This window comes from Scyliorhinus canicula, chromosome 13 (genome assembly GCF_902713615.1).
Source record: "Scyliorhinus canicula chromosome 13, sScyCan1.1, whole genome shotgun sequence".
In the NCBI taxonomy this organism is placed as follows: Eukaryota; Metazoa; Chordata; class Chondrichthyes; order Carcharhiniformes; family Scyliorhinidae; genus Scyliorhinus; species Scyliorhinus canicula.
Genome location: NC_052158.1, coordinates 104931234 through 104945627, shown reverse-complemented (window position 1 = coordinate 104945627; position 14394 = coordinate 104931234). Strand labels below are relative to the sequence as shown.

General features: G+C 47.4%; 1 protein-coding gene across 3 annotated transcripts in view; it reads right to left on the bottom strand.

Annotated features, from left to right (window-relative positions):
• The window catches only part of nlgn1 (neuroligin 1), a 729467-nt gene that overhangs the window by 662243 nt on the left and 52830 nt on the right, over positions 1–14394 (bottom strand). Inside the window, exon 1 of one of the 3 annotated variants that reach the window (XM_038815190.1) lies at positions 5137–5156. The exons of the other annotated variants lie outside the window; for them this stretch is intronic. The gene's annotated coding sequence lies outside the window, so the exon portion shown is untranslated. Of the gene's footprint in view, positions 1–5136; positions 5157–14394 lie in introns of those variants that run through there. 3 annotated transcript variants of the gene reach the window in all.

Sequence of the window (14394 nt, the reverse complement as noted above, 5' to 3'; positions counted from 1 at the left end):
ATTGGCTCTGCCAGTTTTCTGGGCCTCGGGGAGTTTCTCCCCCCTGAGGCAATCATCCAGCACTGGCATGCTGATGTCAGCAGCAGAATCGACTCCTCTCAAATCGGGTGCCATTTTGGAAGCTGCCCTGATCTCTCAACCTTCTCTTCAACCCACCAATCTTTTCTGGGGCCCTCAAAACACCCCCCCCCCCCCCTTACCCCTGCTCTTATGGACAAAGCCTCCAGAGCCCGACCCCTGGCACTGCCAATGTGGCACCTGGGTACCTTGGCACTGCCGGTCTAGCACCCTGACAGTGCTGGGCTGGCAGTGCCAAGTTTCCCAGGTGCCAGCAGGAATGCCAGGGTACCATACTTCCCTGTTCCCAACCATCCTGGGTCTCTAATGGCCCGTTACACCTGGTACATTGTTGTGAAAACCAATGCTAAACAGCACCCTGGTGTGGTCTAACAGCACGGCTGTTGACGCCCGGGTGCCTGTGCATATGGCGCCTGGGAATTTAAATGCACCTAATGGATCATTTAAATATTCAGATCTAGATCTCGCCCTCACATGTCGCGTCAGGTGGAGTGAGTTGGGTGACTCGCGATCGGCCTGGTGTGGAGACCGATTTGGGGTTCTCATACGTTTCACCCAGATCTGCGCTGGGCGCCACAAGGTCACAGAATCGCTCCCCATATTATTTCATTTAAAAATAAAAAAGATGGATATTTTCAATGTTGTCCAACAGATTGACAGAGTCTTCAACCAGAATCCAGCAGGTGTGGATTAAATTGCCACTGATGTCATCCATCGTCATTGCTCTATTTAGTATTTTGGTGCAAAAATATAATGCTCAATTTAGTTGGCATGTCCTATCTTTGATGAATTTCTGTCCTACCCTGTTCCTTAAAGTTTTCACGCAATTACCGAAGCAAAAATATATCTTGTTTAACATCTGAAATAGCATTTCCATTTCCTGGGGGCTATATCAAGACTAACAGTGCATGTACATACACTCTTCTATAACTATAACAGAGAATTAAGTAAATAAGAAGAAATAGAAATAATGTTTAACTGCATGTGCCAACTAAGCTATATCTGTAATATTGTGATCACTGGTCACTCCTGATACGAAGAGGCAGGAATCTCCTCTGAGTGCAGTTTATATACATGGATCTGGTGCTGCCACTAAGTGGTTGTCTAGGACTATAATACAGATGTTAACCCTTTACATACCAGCAGATATACAGATCACTACAGGCCCTACCAGCCCATTGGTCGATGGAGCAGCTGGTGGACGTTTTGAATGAAAAGTTCAGCCAACAGAGAAGGGAAGCTCTGGAGGACCTGGCATAGACAGTAGACCCGCTGAAAGCGGGGATTGACCGGGTAGAGCTGAAAGTCGGGTGATACAGAAGGTGGAGTAGGCAGTGTGGAAGCATGAGAAGCAGCTTATTTTGTTGGCCCCTGAAATCAGGATGTTGAGAGATACCCAGAAGCGGCTCCAGGAAAAGGGGTGGATCGGGAGAACTGCTCCCGGAGACAGAATTTGAGGATTGTGGGGTTGCCAGAGGGAATCAAGGGAGTGGATGCTGGCTCTTATGTAGCCAAAATGCTGGAGAAGCTGTTGGGGGAGGGGGCCTTCGACTGGCCCCTGGAGGTGGATGGGGCGCACAGGGGGCTGGCTGATGAGGAAACCGCAGGGGAACGAGTCGCCGACGGCGATGGTGGTGAGGTTACACCGATTCCTTCATAAGGAAAAGATCTTGAGGTGGGCCAGACAGACGAGGAGATGTACCGAGGAGGGTAATGAGCTCCAGGCATATCAGGACCTGGGTGCGAAACTGGCCAAGAGGAGAACGGGTTTCAACCGAGTTAAGTCTGCTCTCTTTAAGAAGGGGGTGAAGTTCAGAATGTAGTACCTGGCCCGCCTCTAGGTGACTCACAATAGTCACAAGTATTACTTTGCAACACCGGAGGAGGCGATGGAGTTTGCTACAGACAATGGACTGGCAGGAGAAGGAGGACATTGAACTTTGGGGAGTTTTTTTCTATTATTATTGTTGTTATTTTTTGGTTTCCCTGGGTGGGGGCGGGGGAGCGATCGGAGGAGAACCATTTTTCACTTGGGGGTCGTTTTGTTTTCCACAGAGTTCTCTGGTGAGATGCTGGAGACCATGGTGGGTGAGTGCACCCCTTTTTTATGTCTGTTATTCTCCATTTTGTCTTTATTTCTTATTGTGATTGCGGTTGGCACCATGGGAGAGTGTGAGCAGGGGGGGAATCAGCAAGGGGTCGGATGTTCGGCGCCATGTGCGGGGGCTGTCAGGAGAGCTGGGCGGGCTAGTTCACAGGAGCACAATAGGGGGTGAGCAGGTGATTAGTCTGTTAAGGGGGGTTGGGATTGTTGTATTTTTGGGGGAGGGGGGTCTACATACGGGTGGGACTGTTGAAGTACAATAGGAGGGGGCCAATGACGGCCAACCAAGGGTGGGCATGGAGATTTGAGTGACATGGGCTGGTTGATTGGTGATGGGGGGGGGGATGGTGGGGGGAGGGGGGGGGGGGGGATGGTGGGGGGAGGGGGGGGAGTGTTGTTGTCCCCTGACCAAGCTGGTCACATGGAATGTGAGAGGATTGAATTGGCCGGTCAAGAGATCCCGCGAGTTTGCACATTTGAAGAGCTTAAAGGCAGTTGTGGCATTCTTGCAGGAGACACACCTGAAGATAGGGGGTCAGACCAGGCTAAAAAAAGGGTGGGTAGGTCAGGTCTTCCAATCAAGATTAGATACGAAGATGCATGGGGTGACGGTCCAAATAAATAAGCAGGTAGCGTTTGAGGTGAGCAATATAGTAGCAGGGGAAGGTTCATGATGGTGAGTGCGAAATTGGAGAGAATGCTGGTGGTCCGAGTGAACGTTTATGGCCCAAATTGGGACAATGTTGAATTCATGAAGCGGGTGCTGGAGAAGATCCCGGATCTGAATGCACTACAGACTAATAATGGGGGGGGGGGATTTTAATACGGTTATTGAGCCGAAATTGGATCGGTCGAGTCCATGGTTAGGGAGGGTATCAGCGGTGGTGATGGAATTGAAAGGGTTTATGAAGCACATTGGAGAAGTGGATCCATGGATGCTTGGAAGGCCGAGGATGAAGGAATTTTTGTTCTCCCATGCACATAGGGTGGACTCCCAGATTGACTACTTCATGATGGAGTGGACTTTGTTGGTGGGTGGTTGGTTCGGAGTACTCGGCGATAGTGGTCTCGGACCACGCGCCGCCTTGAGTGGACCTGGCATAGACAGTAGACCCGCTGAAAGCAGGGATTGACTGCTCTCAGTGGAGGTTAGATGTGGGATTATTAGCAGATGAGGAGGTTTGTGGGGCTACTATTTGGGGGGTATGTGGAGCTGAATGATATGGGTGAGGTCTTGACCGCAATGCTATGGGAGGTGCTGAAGGCAGTGGTCAGGGGGATATTGATATCAATAAGGGATCATAAGGACAAGACGGAATGGGCTGAGATGTCGAGGTTGTTGCACAAGATCCTGCAGGTTGACAGGACGTATTCGGAGGCCCCGGAGGCTGAGCTGCTGAAAGAGTGGCAGAAACCTCAGATGGAGTTTCGACTAGTGTCTACAGGTAAGGCAGTAGGGCAGCAGGCCAGGGGGGGCAGTCTATGAATATGAGTAAGGGACTGGTTTAGCACAATGGGCTAAACAGCTGGCTGGTAATGCAGAACAAGACCAACAGCGCGGGTTGAATTCCCGTACCGGCCTCCACGAAAAGGCACCGGAATGTGGTGACTAGGGGCTTTTCACAGTAACTTCATTGAAACCTACTTGTGACAATAATTGATTATTATTATTATTAAAAGGCGAGTGGAGGATAGGAGGGGAAATATTGTCTTAGACTCGGTGGGGGTGAATGGGGTATTTGAGGACTTTTACAAGAGGCTATATGATTCGGACTCCTCCGCCTCCGGCTGTGGTGGAGGCAATGAGGCGTTTTTTTAGATGGATTGGAGTTCCCCAAGGTGGAGGAGCACCTGGCAGAGGGCTAGAAGTGCCCATTGGATTGGTGGAGGTGATGGAGGGTATGGGGGTGATGCAGCTGGGGAAGGCCCTGAACCCTGATAGCTTCCGGGTAAAATTTTACAAAACGTTTTCGGGGACCTGGGCCCCCTGCTGGTAAGGACATTAAACCTCGTGTCCTTACAAGAGGCTGCCTCCATCTGCTCCCATACCGGCCCCTCCATCGCTACCCACTTCCTTAACATGGCTATATTTGCTGTCTGGTAATAGTTAATCAAATTTGGCAGGGCAAGCCCCTCCCCCCATGTCCTCGCTCTAGCAACACCTTCTTCACCTGGAGTTTGTGACTTTCACTGTGCTGACTGATCTGGGGTTGAGCTAAGAGCAATAGTTCTGAGCAAAGTGAATTTTTTCCTTTGCATCTGGAACAAAACTTGCCAAATGCTGGGCACTACCTTAATATGTGCCTTTGACCACATCTTACAGAGATATGCTTTTTACTGATCTTTAACCTGCTTGTTGGTGTGTGAGGTATTGTAGGAACTTTCCTGCCTTTTTCGGAAGTTTCCCACCTTTTTGGAAAAGAGCAGCAACTGGAGTGCTTTCCTCCAAAAAGACGCCACCATTACTGAGAAACATTTTAGGATGCTGTGCTGCTAGCTCATGAGCCTGACAAATCTTAACTGTTTGTTTCAAAGACAGCTCCGATTCCCTCGGCAACCGCCTCCTCAATTTATTTTCATTTACACCAAACACAATTTAGTCACGAATCATGGAAGATTCCACCACAGAAAAATTACAGGTTTTAGCTTTTAACTTTAAATCAGTGATGAAATGATCTGTGGCCTCTTCTATAAACTTGATCTCAACACATAGCGTTCATAAATGTCATTCTTTCTGGGCTTGCAATGTGCACCAAATCTTTGAATTATTGCGTTAAAGGTTACTATCTTCATCACTTGCAAATTGTAACGTATTAAATGCAGCAATTGCTTCGGGCTCTGCCGCTGTTAGGTGCATCGCTACCTTATGTGAATCTGATTGATCTCCTAAATTTACTGAAGTAAGAAACAGATTAAATTGTTGTTTAAACACATGCAGTTGCTGTCCACATTACCATGAAATCTGAAACTCATTGGTGGCTTCAACGACTCCATGTAGTTCATTCTTGCAGTCTGAAAAATCTTCAAATCTCTGTGGATGATGTAATAGTTTTTTCTTAGTTTTTAATATCATCCCGTCCTTGTATCATGTAATGTTCTTGTCGGATGGCCTGATTTATATTACAAGAACACTTGTAGCCAAAGCTATAAACGATTTATTAACATTAACTGTAGGTCAAATATATACAAACAATGCAGCACGGTGGCGCAGTGGTTTAGCCCTGCTGCCTCACGGCGCCGAGGTCCCAGGTTCAATCCCGGCTCTGGGTCATTGGCCGTGTGAAGTTTGCACATTCTCCCCGTGTTTGCTTGGGTTTCGCCCCCACAACCCAAAGATATGCAAGATAGGTGGGTTGGCAAAGCTAAATTGCCCCTTAATTAGAAAAAATGAATTGGGCACTCTAAAAAAAATTTTTAAATGTATACAAACAGCAGATGAATAATAGTATGATCATGCACAAGCAACCTCTCTCCCAACTCCCGAGTCAGTCTGAGGTCACCTGAGTCGAACATTCACTTATATTCTAATGAGACTCCTAGTGGTCAGTCGGTGAATTACAACACAACCATGATATCACTGCAAACAGAATTAAATTGTAATTGTTGCCACATTCTTTAGAATCTCACCTGAAAACTAGCTTTGAAACGGATTATCAAGTTTTCAGCGAAGCTATGTGCTCACGGTCATGATTGCAACAAACAACCTTTTTAGACTTTTGATTCCATGACACTTAAAGCCACATACCCAAGTACCAGTGAAATAATGGATTTTGTAATTCGCAAAAAAATTTAAACATAAAAATCAGATACAAAGTTTTGGTAATATTATGACACAGCATGCTAGTTGGAGTGATACTGATTGCTGCTCAAGAATGTCATGTATAATCTTGTCATACAAAACCTCCCAAGCAAATTATCACAAAGATTAGAAATGCCTCCTTCAAATTCAGAGCTGTCACCTCGAAAGAGCTCCCTTCTTCCTCACTCAATATCAGCCTTTTGAACACAACAACCACCAAATAAATCATCTTCAATTTACATCACAAAAAAAGTGAAAGGTCTTTGTTAGACTCACTCACATAGCTAGCTGTTCTGCAGACATGCAAAAGATTCTAAGTGATCCATTTTTTCCTCGGCCATTCCCAACCAAAATGCCATCACTGGGACGAGCAAAAAAATCAGCTAATGTTAGTATGAATGCTGAATGAAATTTCAAGGTTTCCTTTCAACCAACCACTAGGAATTATTCAAAATGTAATTGTTGTGGGATGTTGGATACCGTTCAGTCGGTCTTAATGAAACCTCCGTAGGTTAACTGTAAGTAATTATTAACTACAATAACTATGTACATTTATGCATTAAAAGGTTCAAGCTGGGAGCTGTCTCGATCCTTATGCACACAGCTCCAACATTAGACATAACTTTGGTACTGTACTCAGTCCATCATGAACCCGATATGTGCCAGACCCTTACACTACAACTCCCCCAAGAGCTTTATCCAATGTATTTCAACTTATTCTAGTTTCCCCCATACATTTACATTATAGTTACTACCCCATTACCCACTTTCAAGTTTCATAGGTTTCGGTAGATTGGAGGCCTTATAACCCTACCATATCTTGTTCGCACTGCTATTGAAGGAGTGATAGACTCTGCCATTGCAAGTAAACTCTGTTGATTTGAATGTTGTTCTGGAAATTGGGTATTTTCCTCGATGCCTTTCCACTGTACGTGGGAACAGGCATTCAGAGGATGAGGAGGAGACTCCTCTTTCTCCTGACTACACCCTTGGGGTTGCCAGTCATGTAGGATTGAGGTTGGTCATTGTCCTTCCTGATGATAGTACCCTCTCTCTCTCTTTGTCTTCAATCCAGTACTTTTATCCTTTCACAGTCATGGCAGGTGTTTGGTACGATACCTTCTGTAGTAGGAGGAGGCCTGCTTATGTCTTTAGGACTGCTCCCTTGCTTGCGTGTCCTGATAATCCTTAGTTACAAACCCTGATATAAAATATTTCAGCAGGATTGGAAGTTGTTTCCTGCCCATCAGGAGTTCAGATGGTCCCGGTGGCACATGTCGGTTAGTAGTGATATGAGTAAATCGTCATTCTTTTAGGAGGGCTTTTACAGTATGTACCCCTTTTTTGAAATCCCCATTTGACTGTGGTTTCTCAGGGAGCTGGCACAGTGGTGGAAGCAAGATGTAGTGGCAAAGTGCATTAAGTACTCATTTGAAAATTTTGTGCCATTATCGAACACAATCTTGTCTGTGATCACATGGTTTCTTTACATTTCTTTCAGTGTCTTAATTACTGCATCTGTGAGAATCATACACAATTGCTTCACCTCAACCCATCTGGAAAAGTAGTCTGTTACTATAAGGAATGATGTTGAAAACAAATATGCCAATGCCAAGCCTCTTCCATGGCCAGTATGGAGCTGTGTGGGATGATGGGCATGTGGGATGACTCTTTGGTCCTGCCTGTGCAGCACACACATCTGTCAGTTTGCTATGGATTCCTCAATTGTCCTGAAAATGCCTGTTCAGTAGACAGCAGACAGGCCCCACCCCCTGTACTTGGTAATGCTTAAGTGGCGCTGGTGAATCTTTTGAAGGATCTCCAGCAAAGGGAAATTGAGAAGAGGAGCCAGTCAGTGTAGACCAAAAGATTATCTATAAACACAAAGTGCGTTTGTGGCTTGAAGCAAGTTTTCATAGTGCCACCTCTTGGTCTCTATTGTGATAACCCTTGTTGGCAGTAACAGTGAATGCAGACATACTCCTCATTCCGCACTTCTTCCTGGCAAATCTGCTGGAGTTTACTTATGGTCAATTGTGAGTATACTTCCAGCTCTTCGAGGAGATTTACATTCTGTTTTGTTGCAATGCCTATTCTGGCCCTGCAAAGTGTACCTGCTGCTGTTTGATTTTTGTTTTGGACATACATAGTCTTACAGGCTAACCGTATGAGGTGCAGGCAGAACCTCTGGATTCTGGGAGGCATTTTGCTCGCTCCATCTCATTCAGTAATGAGACTAGTGGCTTATGGTCTGGTTTGGTTGCGACATTAGAGTCATAGAATTCCTACAGTGCAAAAGGAGGCCATTCGGCCCATCGAGATTGCACTCGCCTTTGGAAAGAGCAGCCTATATAAGCCCACACCTCCACCCTATCCCCATAACCTAGAAACCCTACCTAACCTTCTTGGACATGAAGGGGCAATTTACAATGGCCAATCCACCTTACGTGCACACCTTTGGACTGTGGGAGAAAACAGGAACAGCCGGAGGAAACCCACGCAGACATGGGGAGAAAGTGCAAACTCCACACAGTCACCCAAGGATGGAATTGAACCTGGGTCCCTGGCAATGCTAACCACTGTGCCACCATGTCGCCCCCAGAGTTGGACTCTGGTCCTCCAGGCAATCAGAGCACGGGCTTTGTGTGAATGAAGATTTAGCTTCACACAGACTCAAACTCCAGTCTCTCTCTCTCTCTCTCTCGCTCTTAAAGACTAATCCACCTACCCTGCATATCTTTGGGTTGTGGGATTAAGACCCAGGCAGACATGGGGATAATGTGCAAACTCATCATGAACAGTGACCCGGGGCTGGGGTCGAACCCATGTCCTCAGCGCCATGAGGCAGCAGTGCTAACCACTGCACCACTCCCGCCCACCTTGAGGCCAATGAAAGCTTTTCCCTTGCCCACGTGACTTTGAGGGCATCATTTTCTAATACAGTGCATCCCATCTCATTGTCTGACAGTTCTCTGGAAGCATCGACACTGATTGGTCACTTCCATCCAGTTGATTCTGGAATGGGACTGCTTCAAGGTATGCGAATGAAATATCTACACTTACGGTGGTGGGCCGAGATGAGTCGTCGTGCACCAAAATGCTACTGTGGAGCAGGATGCGGGTGAATGCTTGCTCTTAATGCGAGTATCAGCACCATGTCTGGCTTTTCCCAAGTAGACACTGTGATGACCCTCTTGGAGGCAATGGACTGTGCACCATCTTTTGCCGTGACTACCACTGAGTATGAGTTCCGCTGGTAAAATGGAGCGGCTGGTAAAACAGGGCGGGAATTCCCCTTAACAAGTGTAACACTGTATAAAAACCTCGATTTGGGTGCAGGTCGGGGAGAGTGACCCTTTGGGGCGAGAAGTTGTTAGTTGCATTAGCTTTGTTTACCTAAGTAAACCTGAGTTCATTTTATCCTATCTTGCGTTCCTGTGCCTCTTTGTTGGATTCTACAGATACCTCAAAGGATCTGTGACTTGTCCCAAATTCGGTAAAGAATTTTCTAACTGGTTCACCACCCCCAAGAATTGCTGGAGATCTGGAATCGAGAATGGGAATAGGATCTTGCTAATACCTTTAGATTTCTGTGGGTCTGCCACAATGCACATTGCCTTTATTGTTGATGCTGTAGCCTAGGAACCGAATTGATGTTTTGGAGAACTCAATTCTGATTCCACGTCAACCCTGTGTTCTATAGGCACTTTAAGACTGCTGCGAGTCTCTTGTCATGTTCCTTCACCATTGTATTCTGGACCAATACACTGATCATGTGGCAAATGACCCTCTGTAAGCCTTGCAAATAACTAACATCATAGAGTCAAATATGTCTGCACCAAAATGATTCCAAATGGCCGGCAGTTAAAGCAGAATCTGCGAAAAGGGGTAATGAACGTGGTCACAGCCTTCGTCAAGGGGAAGTTGTCAAAAGCCGCTGCTGGTGTCCAGGTTTGAAAATTTCATGCTCTTTCAGAGTTTAGTCAGGCTTTTTTCCACTGAGGACATGGGATGCACTTTTCTGGTTACAATTTTATTGAGCTGTGCCAGGTTGATGCAAATATGGATGGATCTGTTCGGTTTTGGGACTAGAGCCATGCCGGAATACCACACAGTTGGTTGTGTGATTGGTGAGATGACTCCCATGTTTGTCATTTTGACCAGCTGCTGCTGAACTTGTTTCATGAGTGGGTGAGGAATTGTTTGTGGTGTGAATAGTCACAAAGGATTCGCATCCTCTCTCAATGTTATTGTGTATGTATTTTTCAGTTGCCCCAGTCCTGTAAAGAGCTTCTGGAACTCACTTTTATACTTGGGACCAGGCCCTTTTTCATTAACCTCATAAATATTTTGTAAAGGGTTAAGTTAGACACAGGCTTTGCAACTTAGTAGTTGTGGACCAAGAACAGGGTTTCTTAAATTTCTTTCATCTTGTACTTCAGTGTCACCTGCAGGGTGCCTTTCACTACCAGTTTTATGCTTCCTGCTCTATATAGGTGTATTGTGGTTGGCATCAACCACTGGATCACCAGCCATGGTTCTCTGTCCGACAGGACCATAACACTGGATCCTGTGCCCTATTTCTGAAATGGCTGTTAACCAAACTATCATTACTCCAAGAGGAAAATCCAAGATCTTTGAACTCAGCCAAGCAACATGGCCATGTGCTCTCTTATTGTCCAGTATCAACCTCATGAATCATCTTTGGAGGGCAGCACGGTGGCGCAGTGGTTAGCAATGCTGCCTTAGGGCGCCCAAGTCCCAGGTTCGATCCCGGCTCTGGGTCACTGTCCATTTGCACATTCTCCCCGTGTTTGCGTGGGTTTCGCCTCCACAACCCAAAGATGTGCAGACTAGGTGGATTGGCCACGCTAAATTGGCCCTTAATTGGAAAAAATGAATTAGTACTCAACATTTTTTTAAAAATGAATAATCTTTGGGTCTTCCACACATTTAGATGTATTGACCTTGTACAGTTAGCCAAAGTGTCGAATTCTGTTTCCTTGAAAGCATTGAGCTGAAATTGCAGGATATGGATCTTGCCTGTGGCGGGTGCTTTGTTCAGCAGCACTGGTATGGTTGTTTTACTGGCCAGTTAGGTATTGTATCCCTTTGTCTGGAGTGTCCCTGTTCTGTGCTGTTTAACTAGACTGCGGAGTTTCCTTAATACCACGGTTTACTTTCTCTTCATAAAATGGATCTGTGTTTCACATAGAGTTCAGGCTGTCTAGCAATCTGCAGTTTTCTTGAGAGTTAAATCATCCTTTGCTTGCAGCCGATCTGAGAATGCGCCACCATCTGCTGCTTCGACAACTATTCTATCCCGTGTAAATTTAGATTTTAGGATTCCATATTCGCAGCTTTCAGTCATCTTGTACAGACCCTTAATGAATAAGTTGTCAGGTTCTCCTGGCTGCTTATTAAAGTTAGCCCATTTGAAGATTTTGTTGCTTTTTAAATTAAAAAATAAACACTGAATGATTTTAGTACTTCTCCAAATTTAGCAGATGATTCATTGATTCCTTATCTACCAATAATATTGTCCACTATCAGGTCAACCGAGTAAAGCAATATGTTAACTTGTTCAGCTTCTGTCTTTTTATCCTGACCCGAAGCAATCATGTATCTAAGGAATCTTTTTCTCCAAGTCTCCAATTATGTGATTGATCTGGGCCTTGGATAAGTCCAAAGAGTGCCCCAGGCCTTGGACACCCTGATCCATGGCCGATACCTTACCTTCCTCCTGTTGGCCTGGGTGGCATGCATGGTCAGTACCGCCTCCTGCCCCTGCAGGTCATCGGATTCCTCCAACTACACCTGCAGGAGCTGGATGGTTGCTGACAACCCGATAAGCAGTCCCTGGCTCTGTGACTGCATCTCCACTATCGCTGAGACCACCTTTTCCAAAAGGTCGAAACCCATCCGGTCCCTGGGATGGTGCTGCCCTCAGATCGTCCACCACCTCGGGGGTTCTCCCTCCACCTGATGTACCGCAGCATGTGTGTGGTACACACCAGATAGTGTCTCAAGAGCCTCTTCACTCAAGTGCCCAACCGAGGCGAGTGTCTCTGAATTGGTTGAGGGTGTTGGAGACAGGTGTGACGGGAGGTCAGTGTCATCCCTAGACTGGTGCTCTGGGATATTTCAGGCTGTAGTTCGAAGACTCTCATCACTGTCTGTTGCCTCTTCTTGCTGCTGTCCGCTTGGAGTTGGGGTCGGGGGACACGAGACGTGCCCGCCTCATCGCCAGGTGATCCTGCAAGGTTCACACATGACTCATGATTGGGTCACGGGTAAGAGTGTTGGTGGGAGGTTATGGGGCTTTTGGGTGGTATGAGGGTGGTGGGGTCGTGCCACATGTGCCATCGGGAACTGCAACTCAGTGAGGCTCACTTTCTTGCCCGATGCCGACCTCCGACAGGGTGACTGTCCTCTCTGTGTTCACCAACCAGGTCTAGTGCCTGGTGGTCCGCTGCGGTGAGGGACTGCAGATCCGGTGGTCCCCCTCCAGTCTTTTCTCCCAGCGGTTGTGCGCCAACTTCTCCTGGGGCGGGGGAGACAGAAATTGCACAGTGTTAGACAGTCGGAAACATGCAGCAAGAGGGTGGGTAGCTGGTGGCTTCGTGACAGGGGCGCCTGACCATGGTGGCCGGTATGGGTGCTGGTATGTGGTACAGGGTGGGGTCTGCACACACTGTTAGCAGGTTGGGTTCAGTCCTGGGGTAGGAAGAAGTGTTTGAGAGTTGCCACTCAGCCTCTGCGAGGTAGAGGTCAATATACCAGTCAACAACAGCCCCACTCTTGTCAGCAGGTTAATGACAATGTCCGGGTTTGACCTGAGACAGGGCCGGCCCAAGGTACCGGCAACTCGGGCAGTCGCCTGGGGCGCCATGTGTTAGGGGGCGCCAGAGACTCGGGTCCCGCGCATGCGCAGTTGGGCCGGTGCCAACCACCGCATGCGCGGTGGCCACCCTCCCCAAGGCGGCCCCCTCCGCCCCCCCCCCTCCGTCCGCCCCTCCGTCCGCCCCCCCTCCGGCTCCGCCCCCCCCCTCCGGCCGCCCCTCCGTCCGCCCCCCCTGCCCCCACCCCACCCCCCCCCGCCTTGGCCCCGCCCTGGCCCCCCCCCGCCTCGGCCCCGCCCCCGCCCGCCTCGCCCCAACCATTAAGATGGTTGATGTCTTGCCTAATGTGTTGGGTATGCTGGGTCAGTGAGGACTGCGTTTACCAGAGCAATAAGATAGACAGGCTACCAACACTTGTAGAAGTACAACTCTATTTTATTTAACTATGAGCTGTTAAACATACCTGCACTGTGGGTTTATACTATGTTAGGTTGACTGAAGACCTATGGCTAACCTGACCAGACTATACTGCTAGCGTATGGTAGATGTTCATGCTACTGACTGCGGGCTCGGTCTGTCTCAGAGGCTGCATCCCGAATGAGTGGGAAAACTAGTACCCTCTGGCTTTATAGTGACCGTGCCCTATCTGGTGATTGGCTGCTGTGTTGTGTGTGTTGATTGGTCTATCAGTGTGTCAGTCAGTGTGTGTCTATGCACCATCATATACTTGTGTGTATATTATGACAATGCCAACAATCCTCAATGAAAAGAGCAAAAGCAGGTAAGCGACCAGAGGGAGAGGTCCAGGTGGAGGGAGAAAACCGGACGCAGGTGAAAAGATCTGTAACACGGAGGGACGGGAAAGTGAGCCCAGAGACAAAGGCAGAAAAAGAGTTCAATATGTGTCGAGTCAGAAATTCATTGAGGTGGGGGGCGTAAGGGTATAAAGCTGAGTGCCTTACTGAGTACAGCATATTCAGCATCAGAGAGGGTTTGGTGAATACATCGCAAGAGCTGGGGTTAGCTGGGGTGACTTAGGGTCCAAGGGACAGGAAGAGGGCAGGGTCCTGGATGGGTGTTAGTATCAATGAGTTGTTGGAGCTTGCGGTCCTTAACATCTGAAAAGGAACAGAAGAATTTTCTTGTTAAAGTGTTGGATGAGACAAAGAGTGAAATTAAACTTGAGGCAAGGACAGCTTTGAGATGGGGTCAGTCGGTGCTGCTGGACAGAGATATTGAGTGTGTGCATATGAAAGTGCTTGACACTGCATGTGGATCTCAGGATGCCGCGAGAACAGCAGTCCGAGGAACGTTGTATGTCTTGAAGATACCTGTAATTATGGGTGAATTCAAAACATGAGGAGTGGAACTTGAATTGGAATCCACATGGGGTAAGTTGGAGATGGAGACAGTTGCAGAGGAAGGAAATATGGCTGAAAAAGCAAGAGGATAAAGGAGTTGTGTCCCTCTCTCCTGTCCATAATATATATACAGTAAAGGGATTCAAGCTAGGAGTTTTCTCCATGCTTGCTTGTCCAACATGGCTCTGTCTAACACTAGATTCATCCCTA